Genomic DNA, 21,611 nt, shown 5'->3' with positions numbered 1-21,611 from the left:
GGACTGTCTGGCGGGAAGCTGGGACATCTGAAACAACTGCAGCAGGAAGGCGCAGAGATTCAAGATCCCTCTGCTTCTCTCTTCCCTTGCTTTTCCTTCCCTTCTGCCACCCGCCGCCAAGCCCACATCCAAATGGCAGCGGAGACGTCAGCAGTCTGGTGCAGAGCAGCCTTGGAATTCCCCCTAAGAGGCTGGTGGTGGGAAAAAAGTCTTGCTTATTTGTTTGGTTTTGCTTTCTTGACGACCCGGCACTGCCACTGACATCTCTCATCAAAGTAGAGGACAGGGGATGAAGGGGACACAAAGCACCACCCAGGATGGAGAAGACAAATTAAGACTTGATGATCTGCACAAACCCTGCCTGTGCCACCCAACTTGGCCAGGCCTTTTAACAACACAGAGGTATTACCACTAGCAATGAAAGGGTCAGGTCTGTGTGTGGGAGCAGCTAGCCCTGAACAGGACTAGTACCATCTGCTGTGCTGGTGGAACAAACTGTTATTTCCAAAAAGAAAATCTGAATTCTTCATCACCACCCCGCCATCACGCTGAGACAATAGCGTACACACAGTCTCCCATAGTAGCCCTCTCTTCACTGTTTCATCATGGAGGAAGTGTAAAAGCACTGTCATCAAGGGATCCTTCCCTCTTCCTCCTTTCAAGCGGCATTGGCTTTAGTCTGAGAACTGGCCTGATGTTAGCCAAATGCAATCTGCAGGGGTGGATTTTAGCTGTTGTGAATGTATGGGCTGCAGTCAATGCACACTAGGCATCCCAGCAATGCCACCAATGAACCCCTTTTCGAGCAGGTTTGCTCCTCTTAACCTGGCAGAAAGGACCATGCCCTCACTAAGCACCTTCATTTAAGGCTACATAAGTTACGCTAATTTTGCAATGGGTCATTGAGTTAGTCTAGGGGATTATTAATTTTTTAATCATTAAGAATACTTTTGCTGAGCACGAAAACCAGTGCAAGTATCTTATTACCTCAATTATATCCAGATCTACTGCTTATTGCTTTCAGTTGTTTTTAAGGATTTTACAACACTTGGGCAGAATCTGTGGATCTGTTTTGCAAATGGGCTTTCATGTATGTTCATGGTACCTTCTGTTACAGAAAGTCAGAGCTGCAGAGTAAGGTGGGGGGAACATATTTTATTCAGGAAATTTTGTAATAGAGGAAAAGAGACCTTGGTATGGAACCGGGCTCCAAATATAGCAAGAAAAAGTGGGAACTCACAATGAAGAAGAGCAGAGGGGTAAAGGGATATGGGTGGATGGAGAATTGCTAGGAGGAGACATCAGGGCTTAGGGGGAATTCTTGCTAATGGCAGAGCAGGGGGTCAGATGTGAAGAATGAGGGATGAAGAATTTTATCAGGAATCTAGGCAGATCTGATATTGCAGATACAGGATTCTCTCTAAGCCAACTAAGCAGAGTTGTTACTAAAACTGGGAGATGTAGGCCCGACAAAGATAGACACTGAAGGTCAAGGTCAAAGCCTGGTTGAGAAGAGGCAAGCTTGGTGAAGAGAGTCATCACATGTTTACCACCCAGAATTTATACCGCCAGATAAGCAGTGTTTCCCGGAGGGCAGTCTCCTGAGGAGGCAACACGGTGCTGAGATAGTCCAGAGTATTTCTGGGTCCACCATAAGCACTGCCTACAGAAACCGTGTGTGCTTTAGAGCAAACCAGAGCAAACTGGATTTTAGAGCAAACTGGATTTGAATTCTTGCTTTACCATTCATTTGCTACCTAATCTGATCATTAACTTCTCAGTCTGTTCTTTCATCCATAAAATGGGGTTACTAATACTTACCTTTTGGAGTTGTTGAGAGATTTATAGAAGATGGTTAATGAGAAGCACTGGTATAACTATAGAAACACAGAGAGGCTAAATAGTTATTCTAAAGACTGCCCTCAGAGCTGGCAATGTTTTTTTTTTTTTTTTTTAAGATTTATTTATTTATTTATTTGAAAGTCAGAGTTACACAGAGAAGGAGAGGCAAAGAGACAGGTCTTCATCTGCTGGTTCATTCCCCAGTTGGCCACAACGGCTGGAGCTGAGTTGATCCAAAGCCAGGAGCTTCTTCCGGGTCTCCCATTCAGGTACAGGGGCCCAAGCACTTGGGCCATCTTCTACTGCTTTCCCAGGCCATAACAGAGAGCTGGATCAGAAGTGGAGCAGCCAGGATATGAACTGGCACCCATATGGGATGCCAGCACTGCAGGTGGTGGCCTTACCTACTACCGGTAAAGTACCGGTCTCAATATTTCTTAAATATTTCCCAAAGTTTCACCTTGGCTTTCTGGATTGTTGGAATGGCTCAAGTATGTTCAAAATCCTATGGGAAAGATGATCAAACTGGGTAATGCTGTGTTTCATCAAAAACAGAGTCCAACTTTTACATAATGAAGCTACTCTTGTCATATTATTAATAAATTGGTTCTGAAGAAATTGCCCAAAAGAATTTCCTAAAGTGAATGCCCTGGTCTTTCATGGTGTTTGGTAGTTTCTACTTCAAGTCTAAATAGCTTATCTACTACTGTAGATATGGACTGTCCTATATATGGCCTTAGATCCAATGTCAACCTCAGCCAAGACTGCTTGGCTCACCATTCATTTTAAGGCTTACCATTGAGATACCATCCCAGCCCTGGTTTATGGTGACAGAGATTAACGGACTGGTTTTCTGAATGACTCTGTGGACAACCCGATCAGGTAACCCCAAATAATGCCACCTGTTTTAAAAGAAGATTTATTTTTTTGAAAGGCAGAACATCAGAGAGACAGTTGAGACAGGGAAGGGTTAAGTAGGGGAGAAGACAGACAGCTTCCATTATCTGGTTCATTTCTCAGATGGTTACAACAGTCAGGTCTCAGCCTGGCTGAAGCCAAGAGCTCCATCTGGGTCACCTACACGGGTGACAGGGGCCCAAGTATTTGAACCATCTTCATCTGCCTTAGGAAGCAGGATTATAAGAGGAGCAGCTGAGACTTGAATAGGTGCTCAAATATGGGAAGCCAGTGTCACAAATAATCCGTTGCACCACAACACTCATCCCTAAGGTTGCTACTTTCTTAAGAAGCTGCACTGGGGACCTGCATTGTGGCATTATGGGTAACACTAACGCCTGCAATGCTGGCATCTCATAGGGGCGCTGGTTCAAATCCTGGCTGCTCCACTTCCAATCCAGCTCCCTGCTAATGCATCTGGGAAAGAGCAGAGTACCCACAAAGTGCCTGGGCTCTTGCACAGAGGTGGGAGATCTGGAACAAACTCCTGGCTTCAGCCTGGCCTCACACCTGGCCTTTGCAGCATTTTGGGAGTGAACCAGTGGATGGAAAACCTCTCTCTCTCTCTCTCTCTCTCTCTCTCTCTCTCTCTCTCTCTCTGTCTCTGTAACTCTGCCTTTCAAATAAGTTAAATAAATCCTTAAAAAAAAAAAAAAAGCTGCTCTGACCTTAATTTTCCAATACTATCCCTGTTCAGTTAACTGGACTCTTGCCAACTCCCTCACATCCAACCAAGTTACCTCACTGAGTCCACTACTTCCCCAGTTGTCTCTCACTATGCCAATTCTGTTTTCTTACATAGGCCCTGGTACACATGGGGAGAATTCCTGCATGGAAATTTAATCAAGTTCTGTTTTTGCAGGTAATAGATTCAAATTCTGACTGATTCCTACAGAAAAGTAATTTATCAAAGGATACTTGAACTTGATGGAAGAAAAGGAAAAGCTGGAAAACCAGGCTCAGTAAATGGGCAAGAATGAAAAAAAAAGACATTGGCTAGGGCCAAAGCCAAACCATGCCCAGCCTTTTTGGTACAGACACTGTGCTGCCATTGTTGAATACCGGGCCTCACGGTTGGAATTACTATCTCAGCACTGTTAATCAGGTGCAGCCCCTCTCTGCTGCTACCATTACAGGCATCCCCACGTGGATTCTCTATTGTGTGTGCTTCTTTACACAAACAGCTTCTGCACCAAATTCTAAAAGGGGCCAGTTTGACTGTCCCATTCCCAGCCACACGCCAGTGTTCTAACTGCCAAAAAGCCTAAGAGAGTTTCTGATATTTGCAGCTTCTACAGCAGATACTAAAAAAAAAAACCAAGTATGTGACCAATTGTCCACAAAGCCTCAAAAGATGCATCTGTTCTGAAGAGGACCTCCATTTCAATATAGTTAAGTTTAAACTGGAATTTTTACATTTTGGAAGACTTATCAAAAAATGTTCATAGAGGTTAAACCTTTAGTCTCAGCAATTTCACTTCTTAGAGTCTGTAATTCGGATATAATATGAAACAGACTTAGATTTTTTTTTTCAAAAGTACTGTTATTGGGGCAGGTGTTCAGTGCATCGGTTAAGTTGCAACAGAGACACCCACATTTCATATAAGGGTGCTTGGTTTGAGTTCTGGTGCTGCCTTTGATCCAGGTTCCCGCTGATAGGCACCCTGGGAGGCAGCAGGCCCAAATACTTGGACCCCTGCCACCCAAGTGGAATACTCGGGTAGAATTCTGGGCTCCTGGCTTCTCTCTGCCCCAGCTCTTCCTGTTATGGACATTTGGGGAGTGAACAAGTAGGCGAAAAATTTCTGTCTGTCCCTATGTCTCTCTCATTGTCTTTCTGCCTTTCTAACAAAGTGAAAATAAACAAATAAAAAATAAGATAAAGCAGTTATTGCATTATTACCTACAGTCATGCGTCACTTATTGACATGCTTTGAGAAATGCATTGTTATGCAATTTTATCACTGTGCAAACACAATAGAGTGCAGTTGGGTTAACCCAGATAGTACAGACCACTACATACCTAAGCTATATTATAACTTTATGACACCACAGTGGTATGTGAACTCCGTTGTTGACTGTGTACGTGACTGTATTGCAAACAAGAGGAAAAAACCAAAATGTTCAACAGAAAATGAATGCAAAATTATAATATATTCATTTAATGGCATATTATTCAGCTATTAAAAATATTATATAATGTTGGCAACACAGTACATATTTTGGTTTTAAATTTAAAAGCAAATCTTTTTACTTTGAATTTTTGGTAACTTGACCCCTACCAGTTCTGAGAACAAAGTTGAGAACTGCCATTTTTTCTTTTTTACATTATTGAGAACAAAATAATCTTAAACGTATATATCATTTATTGATATTAAAATTTCTGTCGGGTAGCTATGTGACACACAATATTGGTTTCATTAATTCCTACATGACTGGAAATCACTAATCAAGTAAATGAAAAAAAGAACTATAAGCAAAAACCCCATTCCACTGTAGGAAGTAGGTTACTTTAGGTGAATTTATAGGTAACCTTATAGGTAACCTGTGTATGTGCTAATGGAGGTGGAAGGAACCTTTACAAAGCCTGTTGAAACTTGGGGACTGCGCTTGGGGAGAGCATCCTAACAGGATGACCCCAGTGGGTTCATGGGAACAATTGTTTTGCCCCCTAAATCCCTGGTTAAAAAAAACCCAGTGAACAGAAAGTGCTAGGCCATGCTGGATGATGGTAAGGTTGTAGGAGGTAGCTACTGACAGTGTTCAATCAAAGGAAGAAGAGGAGGGTAAAGTCGGGGAGCTTCCTGGAGGCTGAGCTGTCCCTGTGGTGGGACAAGCTTTTGTGAAAGAGGTGCAGGCCTTAAGACTAGCCTTTCATGTTTGGATTCCATGTTCAATAAATAACCTGGTAACAACTTGGTTTTCTATGTAGCCACCTCTCATAAGAAAATGCACTATTCATCCTGACATGGGTATTTCAGTGTGCATGGTAAAAGTTCTACATCTACTGCAAAATAATAAACTGGTTGATTTATAAAAAAAAAACAAAAAAACAAAAAAACTTAATGTTCAACAAAAAATGAATGCAAAATTATAATATATTCATTTAAGGGCATATTATTCAGCCATTAAAAAATAACAATTATGGGGCTGGCATTGTGCTGTAGTGGGTTGAGCTACCATCTGCAATGCTGGCATTCCATATTGGCTTTAGGTTCTGGCTTCCCCACTTCCAATTCAGCTTCCTGCTAATGTGCCTGGGAAAGCAGCAGATGGCCCAAGTACATGGGTCCCTGCCACCTACATGGGTCCCTGCCACCTACATGGGAGACCAGATAGAATTCCAGGCTTCTGGCTTAGGCCTGGTCCAGCCCCACTGGTTGTGGTCTTTTGGGGAGTGAACCAGAGGATGGAAGATCCCTTTCTCTATCTCCCCCCCTCTCTCTGCAAATCTCTTTTTCAAATAAATATTTTAAAAATTGCATAATTTTAAAAACAAAATATAAAATCACCTATAATAAAGGCAGAATTATATACAGAATGATCCCCACCATGTCTAAACACTCACAGACTGGTAGACAAACAGAAGCAGATAAATACGTCAGCAAGGTAGCTATGTTTACAATAGATGGAAACTAGTTGCTATTTTGTTATTTCTATTTTCCTGATTTTTATTAAAGATATTTACTGACTAAATTTCTTATGTATTTTTAAGAGTGAGTCTAAAGATGTTTCATTTCTTACAGTCACTCCAAATACAACAGTGTACAAGTTAGCTTTGTCTAGATTTTAAAGAGACTAAGGGACAAACAGTTAAAATATAATCACATGGTAATCACTGATGTCATAAATAAGAGTGTTAGTTGTTAAATGAACAACAGAAGTCACTATGCAATTACTCCCCATGTAGGACCTCTGTCATTAATAAGTTTACTGTACTATTAGAATGAACTGCAAAACTTGTTCTCAAATTGTACTTTATATGTTGTGTGTGTGTGGGGGGGTGAAAACTGTTGAAATCTTTTGACTTAGCATAGAGTTGGTCCTCTGTATATAAACTAAAAATGAACCATAATAAACCATAATGGAATCGGAGAAGAAGTAGGAGGTGGGATGGGAGTGGGGGTGGAAGGGTAGGTATGGGGGAAAGAACCACTGTATTCCTAAAGTTGTACCTATGAAAAGTGTATTAATTAAATAAAAGTTTTAAAAAATAATGACACACATAATTCTAAAAGTATTATGGACAAATGGGTTTAACTGAGTACACATTACATGGTAGTAGGAGATTATTTTTAGAGAAGAATGCCAAAGTATTAATTTGAACAGGTACGATATCTATAATTTCTTAAAGTCAGCAAAAAATAAATGTGAAGGAAATACAGGAAATATAAAGGAGACACAAATAAAATATTCAAAATGACTGAAAGTAAACAGATGGAAAGAGGAAATGATGGAAGAAGGGATGCAAATTTTAACCAGAAGAAAGAATGGTGGGGCTGATATTACAGCACAGCAGGTTAAGCTGACTCATGACACGCTTCTCATATTGGAGTACCAGGTCCAGTCCCGGCTGCTCTGTTTCAGACCCAGATCCCTGTTGATGCACCTGGCAGGGCAGTGCAAGATGGACCAAGTACTTGGGCTCTGACAATCAGATGGGATACCTGGACAGAATTCCTGGCTCCTGGCTTTGGCCTGGCCAAACCCTGGCTGTTGCAGCCATTTGGGGAGTGAAACCATCAGTTGGAAGAGCTCTCCCTGTCTCCTCCTACCCCCAATCCCATCTCTGACTTTTAAATAAATAAATGTTTTTTTTAAAAAGAAAGAATAGTATATCTATATTATCAAATCAGGGTTTAAGGCAGAAATCTTTGTAGAGGAAAACAGGAATACTTCATTTTGAGGAAAAGGTTACACATGTTAGACTATATAAAGATTTGACATTTATATTAAATCTAATAACCTAGCCTCAAAGTATATATAGCAGAAACTGAATAATGTAATGAAGTCATATTTTTAATGAGAGATTGCAATAAACTGTTCAGTAGGTGACAGAATAAGCAAATACTCAAAACAATCAAAAAGTAAACAAATCAATAAAAGTACAGAAGAGCTGAACAGGGTTCACAGCTTGGCACTACTGATAAAAGCAACATGCCCACTAACACCCACAGAAAACTTTTCCTTTCCTTTTTTCTAAAAAAATTTATTTATACATTATTTGAAAGGCAGAGTCACAGAGACAGAGGGAGAGGTAGAGAGAGAGAGAGAGAGACAGAGAGATCTTCCATCAGTTGATTCACTCCGCAAACGGCTACAACAACCAGGGTTGGGCCAGACTGAAGCCAGGAGCTTCCTCCAGGTCTCCCATGTGAGTGCAGGAGCCCAAGTATTTGGGCCATCTTCTTCTGCTTTCCCAGGTGCATTAACAGGGAACTGGATCAGAAGTGGAGCAGCTGGACTTGAACCTACACCTATATATGATACTGGTGCTGTGGATGGTGGCTCAACCCACTGTGCCACAGTGTCAACCTCAAAACTTTTCCTTTTTCAACACACTTGGAGCACTGACAAAATGGACATACACTGGACAATAAAGCAAGTCTCAGCTTCTTTAGAGTGACTGAAACCATACAGAATGTTTTCCTGGACATTGCAGAATTATGCTAAACCTTCACTAATAATAGAAATAGAGATACCATTAACTGAATTAGTCTGGTTCTTGATACTATAATGGAATACCTCAGGCAAGTTATTTTGAAAAGGAAAGAAGCTTAGTTTGGTTCATGGTTCTGGAGGTGCAGGGTCTAGGGGCCACATCTGGGAATGGCTTTCACAGTGACAGAGCCTCAAGGTGCACAGAGCATCACAAGCAAGAGACAGGGAATGTGTGTGTGTGTCCTTCTGTTTTTTTTTTTTTTTAAGATTTATTTTTTATTTCTTTGAAAGGCAGAGTTACAGAGAGAGAGAGAGGGAGAGACGGAAACATAGATCTTTCATCCATTGGTTAAGTTCCCAAATGGCCACAATGGCCAGGGGTGGGCCCAGCCAAAGCCAGGAGCTTCTTCCATGTCTTTCATGTGGCTGCCCAGGCCCAAGGACTTGGGCCACCTTCTGCTGCTTTCCCAAGCACATCAGCAGAGAGTTGGATCAGAAGTGGAGCAGCTGGGAATTGAACCGGCATCCATATGGGATGCTGGTACTGAAGGTAGAGGCTGAACCTGTTGTGCCACAATGCTGTCCCCTTCTTCTGTTTTAAAACATCACCAGGATTCAACTGCAGGGTCCACTCTTATCTAATCCCCAACACTTCCCAAAGACCCCACCACTTTTTTTTTTATTAAACTTTTATTTAATGAATATAAATTTCCAAAGTACGGCTTATGGGTTACAATGGCTTCCCCCCTCCCATAACTTCCCTCCCACCCGACCCACCACTTCTATACATTGACACTGAATTAAGTTTCTACTCTCTTAATATCTCAATTAAATTGAATTTCAACACTTGAAAACTTGGAAGACTCTCAAACTATGTACAAATGATGGTGATTAGTAAAAAGATCATTAGAAAACTCATTCAAATACTTGGAAATTAAGCAATACATTTCCAAGTATCACGTGGTACAAGAAATAAATCATAAAAGAAATCAGAAAATACCTAGAATGGAATTGAAGGACCCCAAAATCGGGAATCCAACACGCTCGGGTGGCTGCCCCAAAGACCCAATCTTCAGACTGGTAGATGCAATAGCAAGAGGATTTCATTAGGCGTTTGCACAAATGGGCTCCCTGCCAGCAACAGCGAAGAGAAGCCCCGAGCGGCAGTTACCAGCAGCTTTTAAAGACAAAAACCACAAGATTAACATATTTTGCACACTTTGGCTTGATTGGCCAGTTTGAAAGTTACCATAAGTACTCATTGGATCCTTTAGATGGGGCGTGGCTGTCCCGGGCGGGAGCCACGGGTGGGAGTTACAATCAGTTTCTTTTCTGGGGAAACCGGAACTTTCGGGGAGTGAAACTCTCGGGAAATCGAAACTTATAGAGTATTGGCTAACCTGGGGGGAGGGGGGGCGCATTTCACAAGATCAAGTATTAGCAAGCAAAGTGATCGGGTACAGAAGCAAAAATTTGCAGTTAGCTCCTAACCACACTTGTTACTAAGCACATCAAGACACTGAAGTAGGGGTTCCTTGGGTTTTTCAGGAATGATAAGGAATAAGGCATCCCTTCTAATATGCTTTTAAAATTTGGTTTTATCTTAGGTTTATTTATTTATTTATTTATTTAAAATAGCAGGGTGATAGACAGGAAGAACACACACACACATATACACACACTCTTCCATCTACTGGTCCACTCTCCAAGTGGAGAGAGAGAGAGAGGGAGGGAGGGAGGGAGGGGGAGAGAGAGAAAGAGAGAGAGAGGTCTTCCATCCACTGGTTCACTCCCCAGATGGCTACAATGACTGGAGCTGCACTGATCTGAAGCCAGGAGCTAGGAGCTTCTTCCAGGTCTCCCACGTGGATGCAGGGGTCCAAGGACTTGGGCCATCTTCTACTGCCTTCCCAGGCCATAGCAGAGAGCTGGACTGGAAGTAGAGCAGCTGGATCTCAAACTGGCACCCATGTGGGATATTGGCACCACAGGCGGTGGCTTTACCCACTACGCCACAGCGCCTGCCCCCTCTAATATGTTTTAAACAACACTATCAGTTTATTAAACCGAAGAGAGTTTTTATATGAAACTGTAATACTTTTCTTATGCAAAAAGGAGCTATGACCATTTCCAGTTTTGGTACAGGGCTCATGTCTCAGCTGGCAGCCACAGCCTTCACAGCCCCCTGTGGTTTCTGTAGGTCTTCAGACCCACACACATGGCCACAGCTGTGGCAACCCACAAATCAAGTAATGGCCTTATATGGGCAAGTGAGTACAGCTGCAATGCCAGCTTCTGGCGCCTATACTACTTCCGGGCAGGGAGCAGTTTGCTAGCACGGACATCTCTGTTCCTGTGAAGCGGCTGGCTTCAGGGCCCAGATATACATGACCTGTCAATGCATCTCCAAAACCCTGGTGGCCTATACCAGAAAGATGTGGACAAGAACTCCAGGAAGAAGTCCAAAGATATCAGGGCCGGCACTACAGCATAGCCAGTAAAGGTGCCACCTGCAGTGCTGGTATCCCATATGGGTGCCGGTTCGAGTCCCAGCTGCTCTACTTCTGATCCAGCTCTCTGCTATGGCCTGGGAAAGCAGTGGAAGATGGCCCAAGTCATTGGGTCCCTGCACCTATGTGAGGGACCCAGAGGAAGCTCAGGGCTCCTGGCTTCGGATCTATGTAGCTCTGGCCGTTGTGGTCAATTGGGGAGTGAATCAGTGGATCGAAGACCTCTCTCTCTGTGCCTCTCTCTCTCTGTGTAACTCTGACTTTCAAATAAATAAATAAATCTTTAAAAAAAAAAAGATGGAAAATATCCTCAAATAAGATCTGATGTTGCTTGTAGGTGGTACTCCCACTCTGCAAATCCCTAAAACTCAGTAGCCCTGGTGTCCCTGCTCAGTTCCAGAAATCCTACCAATAAAAACCCACCACAGAATAAAGGTATACTTTATAACAGACTGGTTATAGGATTTCAAGGGCTCTGGGCAAGTAGGGAGGAGGTTGGGCGTGAAGGTTGATCAACTCGTGCTGACTTGTAGGAGAAATAACTTCTGGTGTTCTGCTGGACAATAGGGTGGCTATAGATAATGATAGTGTACTGTATATTTCAAAAAATCCTACAGCAAAGGACTTTAACAATAACAATAAATGTTTGACATAGACATGATTACTCTGATTTGAACAATATGTCTTTGTATATAGAAACATAACCAAAATTATTTACAATTTTTGTTTGTAAATTAAATTTTTTTAAAAGGCTACACGTGTCTAGAAAAAAAATATCAAGGTCAGGTTTGAGAAATATCAATTCTAACTCCTCAAAATATAAGGGCCATTCTTTGGGTGAGTCTTTCATTTATCCAACACAAAAATTTTAGCAAAAAATTATTTCAACTAAGAGGTTCAAATGCATTTTTAATATGCATGTGATGGTATTAATTAGGCTTATTATCCAGTACTTCTGTTAGAGCAAGGATGAAGAAATAACTAAATCTTTTTGGCTGATTTACAGCACACGACAGGACAGGAAATCACCCAAAGCAGATCAGACATGACAGATGGGAGCTCCAAGTCTGAAATGGACTCCCAGGGCTTTCCCCAGGCCTTCTGCAGAGCAGAAGGGATGAGTTCCATTGGTCAGGAATTAGAAAGGAAACGTTTGGTGTCTGTTCCAAACTGCACATATTCAGCAAAGTGAGTTTATTCTACCACCAGAACTCCTCATTTGAGCTCCCTACTGATTATTCTGTGTCCTTGGGCTAAGTATTAGGCATATCTGATCTCTGTGAAAAAGGGTGCATATCAAACATGATAATGAATTGTGGATGTGCTTTGTAAACTGTAAAGGGCTGCATAAATGGTAATGATTATTGTGTCATCGTACTGTCCCAGCTGAACACTTATTGAGGTCACAGCATAAGCACAAACACACTTGGAAGGCTTTTGAAGTAACCAACTAGAAAATGAATATTCCTCTCTTCTAAACAATACCACTTCCCTGTCCTTCTTCAAGATTTTTCTTTTTCTTTTTGCAAATATCCTTGTAATAAGAATAACAGTTATGATGTGTTGAGCATATAATAAGAGAAAGACTGTTCTTTTTTATTTCTTTTCATCTACTTGGAAGGCAGAGTGACAGAGACAGAATTAGACATAGAGAGATATCTTCCATCTGCTGATTCACTCTGGAAATGGACCAGATCAAAGCCAGGAGCCCAGACCTCCATGTGGGTCTCCCACATAGGTGAGAGTGGCCTAAGCCACTTGATGGAGCCATCTTCTGCTGCCTCCCAGGAATGCTTTAACAGGAATCTGGATCAAAAGTGGAGTGGTTTGGACTTGAACTAGCATTCTGAAATGGGATGTGGGCACAGCAAGTCATGGTTTAACCCATTACATCACAATGCACACCCCAGACTCTGATCTTTGTACTTTACGCATCTTATGACTAATCTTCAATTCACAACTACCCTTCAAGGTAGACTTTTCAAACTTCTTGGATGAGGACACTGGACACCATAACAGTTGACATTTAACTCAGAAGTGGAGGTGGGGGGACTGTAAGGATGAGGGGCAGTAGGAGAGTTTCCCTTTCAAAAAACACTAGGGCATGGAGCCAAGGGACATGCACACACATTTCATGAACGTTCTCACAGCTGACTCTGTCTTCTCTGATCTTTTGTGGAGAAGTCTACTGGGTTAATTAATTTGGTAATGCTGCCAGTGAGTACAGACCTGTCATTCAGAACTGCTGGCAAAACTCATGCTTTTTTCTGCTTTTCTCACCATATTTCAATGATGTATTATGCAATATGAATTCAAACATCTTTCTTAAACACAAATAGTACATGATCTTTGTAAAAAACCTAAAATAGCACAAATTTGTCCATAAAATATTTTTGTCAAAAGCATTTAACATGAATCTATTCAAACTTCGAGAATAAGGTAAACACAGAAAAGAACCATTAGACAAATACAGAATTCTGGACATTCTATAAAACAATGCACCGGGACAGTTTGCACAGTAAATGCCATTCAAAAAGAAAAAAGGTAGAAGAATAATTCTCTGTAAAGATAAGACTATAGAGACCTAAGAATCAAGTGTAGCATATAAAGCATGAGGGTTGAACCGAGATTTGGGGTGCAATAAAATACATTGGGATAATTAAGAAAATTTAAATATGGAATAGATGATATATAAGATTGTTGCTGTTTTATTTTTTAAGATTTATTTTATTTATTTGAAAGGCAGAGTGATAGCGAGAGGGAGACACACACACACAGGGAAAGAAAGACTCTTCCGTCTGATGGTTCACTCCCCAAATGGCCACAATAGCTGGGCCAGGGCTGGGCCAGGAGCCTGGAACTCCATCCAGGTCTTCCATGTGGGTACAAGGGCCCAAGCACTTGGACCATCTTCTGCTGCTTTCAAAAGTGCACTAGAGGGGCCGGTGCCATGGCATAGCAGGTAAAGCCATATGAATGCCAGTTTGAGTCCCAGCTGCTCCACTTCTGATCCAACTCTTTACTATGCCTGGGAAAGCAGTGGAAGATGGCCCAAGTGCCTGGGGCCCTGTACCCTTGTGGAAGACCTGGAAGAAGCTCCTGGCTCCTGGCTTCAGATCAGCACAGCTCTGGCAGTTACAGCCATCTGGGAAGTAAAGCAGCAGATGGGAGACCTCTCTCTCTCTCTGCCTCTGCTTCTCAAAAAACACACAAAAAACAAAACAAAAAAAAAAAAGTGTACTAGCATCAGTCGGAGTGGAACAGTGGAGACTCGAATCCATGCTTCCATATGGGATACCAAGATAGCAAGGGGCTATAACCCCACTGGTGCTATATCACAAGCCCCTGCTGCTAATTTTTTTGTCACTTAGGTTAGATGTGATAATAATAAAGAGTCAAAAGACTCTTGAGGATGTATGTTAAATTATTTACGGATGAAGTGTGGTGTCTATAATTCAAATGGTTAAAAAAAAAAACATGGTTGTGGGTGAGAGGAAGCAGGAACATAACCAAGAAATGTTAACAAGTGGTGAACTGAGGGGACAAAGATAGATGCTCATGTTGTTATTCTTTCAGCTTTTCTGGATGGTTGACAATCCCTGAAATAAAATATTCAGGAACAACCAAAAAAGACATAGATAATTTAAAAGACAATAGGTGTCGCAAATGCAGGACTGAGGTGCTCTTGTATCTCAAGGGCCTAGGCATACTGCCTGGCTCAAGGAAGGTGCTACAAATAATTGCTGAAATGAGTGAGATAGGGAAAAGAAAAGAAGATGGGGAGGGAGTAAATAAAGCAGGCAGGAACAAAGGAAGAGGGAAGAAAGGCCCAGGAGCCAGACCAAAGGAAGACCCTCACCCAGCATCCTCCATGACATTTTTCACCACACATACAAATCCATTTTTCAGAGTGCTCTACTTGGAGAATCACCAGGTGTTATAACCAAAAGTGTGCTGAAGCCCAACAGGCAAGGTAATGTCATGGTGTGTCAGTGACAAAGCTATGGCCCTTTGTCCCATGGCCCAGGCTCTTTTCCTTTCACTATACTGTCTTGCTTCCATTTTTAGAAAAACCCTGACCAGGAGAAGCACCTGGCTCCTGCCATCGGATCAGCGCGGTGCGCCGGCCGCAGCGCGCCAACCGCGGCGGCCATTGGAGGGTGAAACAACGGCAAAAAGGAAGACCTTTCTCTCTCTCTCTCTCTCTCTCTCTCACTGTCCACTCTGCCTGTCAAAAAATAAAAAAATTAAAAAAAAAAAAAAAGCTTAAAAAAAAAAAAAAAGAAAAACCCTGAATCTACCTTATTGCAATTTAAATGCAAACTCCAAAAAAGTCATGCTTAGTTACCACAGGCTTTCATTTTACAGAAAGTAAAATTTCGCCCAGCATAGCAGTTTTGATGGCCTGTCAAGCCTGTCAGAATCAGATTCCTTAAAGGACAAAAAAAGTAAACACTAAATGTCACAATGTGTGCTAGGATCCTCAATATCTATTGTGCTATTTAATTCTTCTAACAGCCCTATGAGACTGACACTGTATTTACAAAGTCTATTCCCTCTGGTCTGTCTCTATGGTTAGAATGTAGACAATTTTAAGATAGAAAGGAGAGGAAAAAAAGGACAACAAACACCTGGATTAATTCTATGAACTCTGAATCACTCCCTGGGCCTTCCCTAGTAATCTCAGAAAAGGATGTCTCTCCCTGATGGTGTCTGTCCCAGAGACTCAATAACTGCTTCTTGATGGGGCAGAATGTGCATAAAATCCTACGATGATTAAAGCTAATAAGAAATGGGAAAACTCTTATGTCCAAATTTTAAAAATTGTTTTTTACAGTAATATATCCAATGATAAATTATTTGGTATGGAAAAAAGTAAATAAATAAATAACAGCCATGACTACACATGGGAGAACTGGTTCTAAGACCCAGTGCATACCAAAATCTGCAGGTACTCAAGTCCATTATATAAATAGCATGGTATTTGCATAGAACCTTTGCATATCCTCCCATATTCATTTTTTTAAAAGGATTTTATTTATTTATTTGAGAGGTAGAGTTACAGACAGTGAGAGGGAGAAACAGAGAGAAAGGTCTTCTTTCCCCAAATGGCCACAAAGGCTGGAGCTGCACCGACCTGAAGCCAGGAGCCAGGAGCTGCTTCTGTCTCTCCCATGCGGGTGCAGGAGCCCAAGCAATTGGGCCATCTTCTACTGCTATCCCAGGCCATAGCAGAGAGCTGGATTGGAAGAGGAGCAGCCGGGACTAGAACCGGTGCCCATATGGGATGCTGGTGCTGCAGGTGGAGGATTAACCTACTGTACCCCGGCACTGGCCCCCTCCCATATTCTTTAAATCAACTCTCCTCTATTTATAATACCTATTACAATGTAAATGCTGTGTGAATTGTTACATTATATTGTTCAGGGAATAATGACAAGAAAAAAGTCTGTACCTGTTCAGCACAGATATTTTATTCTGTTTTGCTTTTAGTATTTTCAATCTGAGGTTAGTTGAATCTACAAATATAGAATCCATAGACTAGGGATGGAGTAGGGCTGTATTTCCTTCAAAAAATTCTGCTCTTCAAAATAAGAAAAACGGAAATAAAATAACAAAAGATAAAAGTGATGGTAAAATCTAATACATGAAAAAAACAATCCACAAAAGGTTAACAACAATTGAGGATTTTCCTAAATTGAACGTAATTTAAACAGAACCATAGTTGGTCTTAGATTTTAAATGAGCAATATTTTAAATCTAGTTTGCAATGACTATAAATTGAATGCTTCCTGGCCTCACAGTCCACTTTTAATCATCTCAGGATGTGAGAAGCAATTAGAAGTTGTTAATATTTAACATACGGCTGGAACAATATTTTTCTTCTTAAAAATTTGGAGAAGTATTACTTCTGACTTTACTACACAAGCAAAAATGAAGTAGACAACTGAAGATAAAGTTTGTTTTTATTTGAAAGACAAATGCAATACAGGAATTTTGATAATCTTTTAAGAGTATTCAGATAATTAGTCCAGCTTTAAGATTCATGCAGATAAAGGTTAAAAGTTTAAAAACCAAATTTCTGGCCGGCACCGTGGCTCAACAGGCTAATCCTCTGCCTTGTGGCGCCGGCACACCGGGTTCTAGTCCCGGTCGGGGCACCAGAGTCTGTCCCAGTTGCCCCTCTTCCAGGCCAGCTCTCTGCTATGGCCCAGGAAGGCAGTGGAGGATGGCCCAAGTCCTTGGGCCCTGCACCCGCATGGGAGACCAGGAGAAGCACCTGGCTCCTGGCTTCGGATCAGCGAGATGCGCCGGCCGCAGCGGCCATTGGAGGGTGAACCAGTGGCAAAGGAAGACCTTTCTCTCTGTTTCTCTCTCTCTCACTGTCCACTCTGCCTGTTAAAAAAATTTTTTTTAAATTAAAAAAAAAAAAAAAACGAATTTCTTAGGCAAGACTTTGCAACTCTTAATTGTTATACTGTATTAAAACTAGAGGTTTAGAACATATACTAAAAACAATTATAATTAAAATAATTTATTATGTCTATACAATGATTTATTATAGATCTTACCATTTCCTTTAAAATATTAAAATTTGGGGGTGTAGTGCTTTGGTGCAGCAAGTTAAACTGTCACTTGGGACATCTGCATCCTATATTACAGTGACTGGTTCAATACTTGGATACTCTACTTCCAATCCAGCTTCCTGTTAATGTACCTGGGAGGGAGGCAGCAGATGGGCTACTGTCACCCAGGTGGGAACATCTAGATGGAGTTCCTAGCTCCTGGCTTTGGCATAGTCCAGGCCCAGTCATTGCAGCCACTTGAGAGTGGGCCAGTGGACAGAAGATACCTCTTTATCTCTCTTTCTCTCTGTCTCAATGCCTCTCTCTCTCTCTCTCTCTCTCTCTCTCTCTCTTTCTCCCTCAGTCAAGTAAATCAATCTTAAAAAAAAAAAAAAATGACAACACTCTGCTTGCAAGGAGTTGTATGGTCAAGAGTGACTGTTTTCCACAGAGTTCCCAGAGCTTCCCCGAATGGTCCATCAAGCATCCTGGGTCTCTTCTAAGCACAGCATTAAAATCACAAGTTTATTTTGACTCTAACATAACAGTCATTAATAGGAGGCCCTCTGGTTAATAAACATTATAAACAAGTTTTCCTTGGTCTGCCCAATTTTTAACTAATTTTTTTAGTTGAATGCCAATTATGAACTGGACTTGTATCCTCCAGTTCAGCCCAGCCTAGACCACTCCCTGCTGTCTGACACCAGTGGTTTTTCTGCACATTCATCCTACCTGCCAGAGCCCTTTGTGACCTAAGGTATCCTTTGCAACTTACACTACATGGTTAATATTTTCTGGTGAACACTGCTTCCCAACTGGCTTCTTCTTCTAAAAACTCAGATGTTTACTTCTAAGAAAGATAATGAAACTATGCCAAAACAGTTTTGAATATTTCAGAAAATCCTCTCTAACTAGAGATTCAGAGAACTGGGATCACACAGGGGAATCGTGAGACAGGTTTCTGAAAGGAGGAGTAGGTAAAGAAGATAATTAGTTTACTTCCCAAAGTTTACCTGAGAGCTCACCAGGGATGGAGCAAAAACATACAGGACAAGCCCATTGCTACAGAAAATGTTGCTTCCCCGCATGGGAGACCTGGAAGAAGCTCCTGGCTCTGGACTTCGGATGGCCACCTGGGGAGTGAGCCAATGATTGGAAGACCTCTCTCTGTCTCTGTCTCTGCCTCTGCCTTTCTGTAACTCTGCTTTTAAAATAAATAAGTCTTTAGAAAAAGAAAAGAAAAGAAAATGGTCCTTCAGAGCCTCAAGGAAACATCAAAACAGTAGAGAAACCAGAGGCCACTCACAGGACAAATCTGGAAAAATTGAGAATCAAAATAAAAAACCTGACAGTGATAGATAATAGTCCATTGAATAACTTTAAAATCCCTGAGGATTTAAATAAACATTATTCATATTTAAATAAACAAGTGGGTAGAGAAGGGAAAATTCTCCTTGTAGTAAAATGTCAACTAAAAAATCTTGAAGTAATAATGATGGGGTTCAAACATTGTCAGTGGATGCTAGCGTGATCAGAAAAAAATATTAGAAACAAGACAGTCTCTCGAAATACTTCCCTACAATTATATAATTTATACAGAGAAAAATTTTACCTTTAGTGGATAAAGAGAGTTAAGGTTAACCAAGCAATCAAAGTTAACATCACAAACACCGGAACACATGGATATCACGTGATTCCTTTTATGGTGCACTGACAAGGACACAGCTTCTTTTTTTTTTTTTTTGACAGGCAGAGTGGACAGTGAGAGAGAGAGACAGAGAGAAAGGTCTTCCTTTGCCGTTGGTTCACCCTCCAATGGCCGCCATGGCCGGCGCACTGCGGCCAGCACACCATGCTGATACGAAGCCAGGAGCCAGGTGCTTTTCCTGGTCTCCCTTGCAGGTGCAGGGCCCAAGGACTTGGGCCATCCTCCACTGTGCTCCTGGGCCATAGCAGAGAGCTGGCCTGGAAGAGGGGCAACCGGGATAGAATCCGGTGCCCTGGCCGGGACTAGAACCTGGGGTGCTGGCGCCACAAGGTGGAGGATTAGCCTGTTGAGCCACGGCGCCGGCCAAGGACACAGCTTCCAATGGAATCCTTGACAATAACATATCATGTGAATGTAGACATGAGGAAACATCAGCCAAACTCAGAATTAAGGCCTTCTTAAAAAAAACATCCAGATGGCATGTGTTGCGGCCTAACAGGTTAAGCCACCACTTGAGACACTTGCATGCCAGAATGTTGCCAAGTGGGCATTGGTTCCAGTCCTGGCTGTTCCACTTCCAATGCAGCTTCCTGGTGATGGGCCTGGAAAAGCAGCTGAAGATGGCACAAGTCCCTGGGCCCCTGAAGCCCAAATGGGAGACCTGGAAGAAGCTCCTGGCTCCTGGCTTCAGACTGGCTCAGCTCTGACTGTTGTAGCTATTTGGAGGAGTAACCCAGTGGATAGAAGATCTCTCTCTCTCTCTCTCTCTCTCTCTCTCTCTCTCTCTCTGTAACTCTGACTTCCAAATAAATAAATCTTAAAAAAAAAAAAAAAAGAAAATGTATACCAACGACATGAAAGTGTCAAATTAAGAAAACAAAGAAAAGCTAAGAAACTTTCCACTTTACAAGACACAAGGAAACATGACAAAACAACACAATGCCTGATCCTAGATTAGACCTTGGACTGGGGGAAGAACCAGTTTATAACAAATTATAGGACATTATTGGACCAAGTGAAAAAATATAGTAAAAATAAATTTGAATTTTGGCTGTGGATACTCTAGATACAGAGAAACAGTAAATGGGATAAGATATAAACAATAAATGTGAAGGGGATATGGCGGTTCCCTGCATAGTCCTGGAAACTTTCCTTGATATGAAAGGGAATAATTGTCTCTGATCCATCACACTGGATGGATACAAACCCAGTCCTGTTTCCTTTTTGGTCTTTTAATTTAAAGTCAATATTTTAATAATCTCTTTGATTCTCCAGCTGGTTGCTCTTAGCCTGCAAATGGACCACTACCAACTTGTAATTAAAGGAGAATAACAAATAGTTAGGCTATAGATTACACAGGTGCTGACTTACAAATGCAAACGTTGTAGCAGAAGATTAAGCTCCCAGGGGACTAGAGGTGCGTGTCTTTGCTTATTGCCATCATATTTCATTAATGGTCAGAGTAAGGCTGAGATCAATATTCCTGCAGTCATGGGAATGAGAAAAAATGATCAGCACGGAAACAAGATACAGAGATAGTCTCAAATATTCCTCCCTACATAATTATGAAACCAGTCATTGTCATGAATTTCAAAATTTAACAGATTTTTTTTTTAGCTATTACACATTCAAGAGATAGCCCCGCTTAAAGGGTTTTGAAAGGATCTGTTCCCTTCAATAGGACAACATACAAAAGAGGAAGAGGGACAGAGGGACACAGGGCGAGAAGCAGGGCATATGTTTATCTTATTATTTTCTTAGGTCCTTAGGAACAAATATTTTCCTTAAAGGCATATTTTTTTCACCTTTGTGGTAACAAAATTGAAAGAAGAGACTTTGAGATACAGCAAACAGCATAACTCACAAGAAGCTTAATCACGAGTCAGGCTCAGAGAGAATACACAAAATAGTCTTTAGTAAGATCCACGCCTAAAAGCTTGATGCAGATTCCTGGGCCCCAGCAAGGAAATCAAATTTAGAAGGAATATGTTTGGAACTATGGAATCTGCATTTTTTTTAACATTTTTACTTATTTAATGTATTTGGGGGCTGCACAGGTGGTGGGGAGAGCTAGATACATATCATCCACTGGGTCACTCCTCACATGCCTGGGAACTCAACTTGAAGTCTCCCATGTGGGTGGTAAGGACACAATAACTTGAGCTATCATCTGATGACTCCCAGCATATGAATTAACAGAAAGCAGGAATCAAGAGTGGAACCAGGACTCAAAACTAGGCATTCTTATATGGGATGTGGGTGTCCCAATGAGCATCTTAATGGTTGAGCAAACACCTGTCCAAGAATCTGTAAGTGTTGCATGAATGACACTTCAATAAATATTAATGGAGGCAACTGTTACAGTGT

General features: G+C 41.5%; 1 protein-coding gene across 1 annotated transcript in view; it reads right to left on the bottom strand.

Moving 5' to 3' along the window:
* Positions 1-21,611, bottom strand: part of LOC133771988 (spermatogenesis-associated protein 31D1-like) — a 235,687-nt gene that overhangs the window by 159,771 nt on the left and 54,305 nt on the right. The window lies entirely within an intron of this gene.

The sequence above is a fragment of the Lepus europaeus genome, chromosome 12 (assembly GCF_033115175.1).
Source record: "Lepus europaeus isolate LE1 chromosome 12, mLepTim1.pri, whole genome shotgun sequence".
Classification (NCBI taxonomy): domain Eukaryota; kingdom Metazoa; phylum Chordata; class Mammalia; order Lagomorpha; family Leporidae; genus Lepus; species Lepus europaeus.
This window is presented reverse-complemented; position numbering and strand designations above follow the sequence as displayed.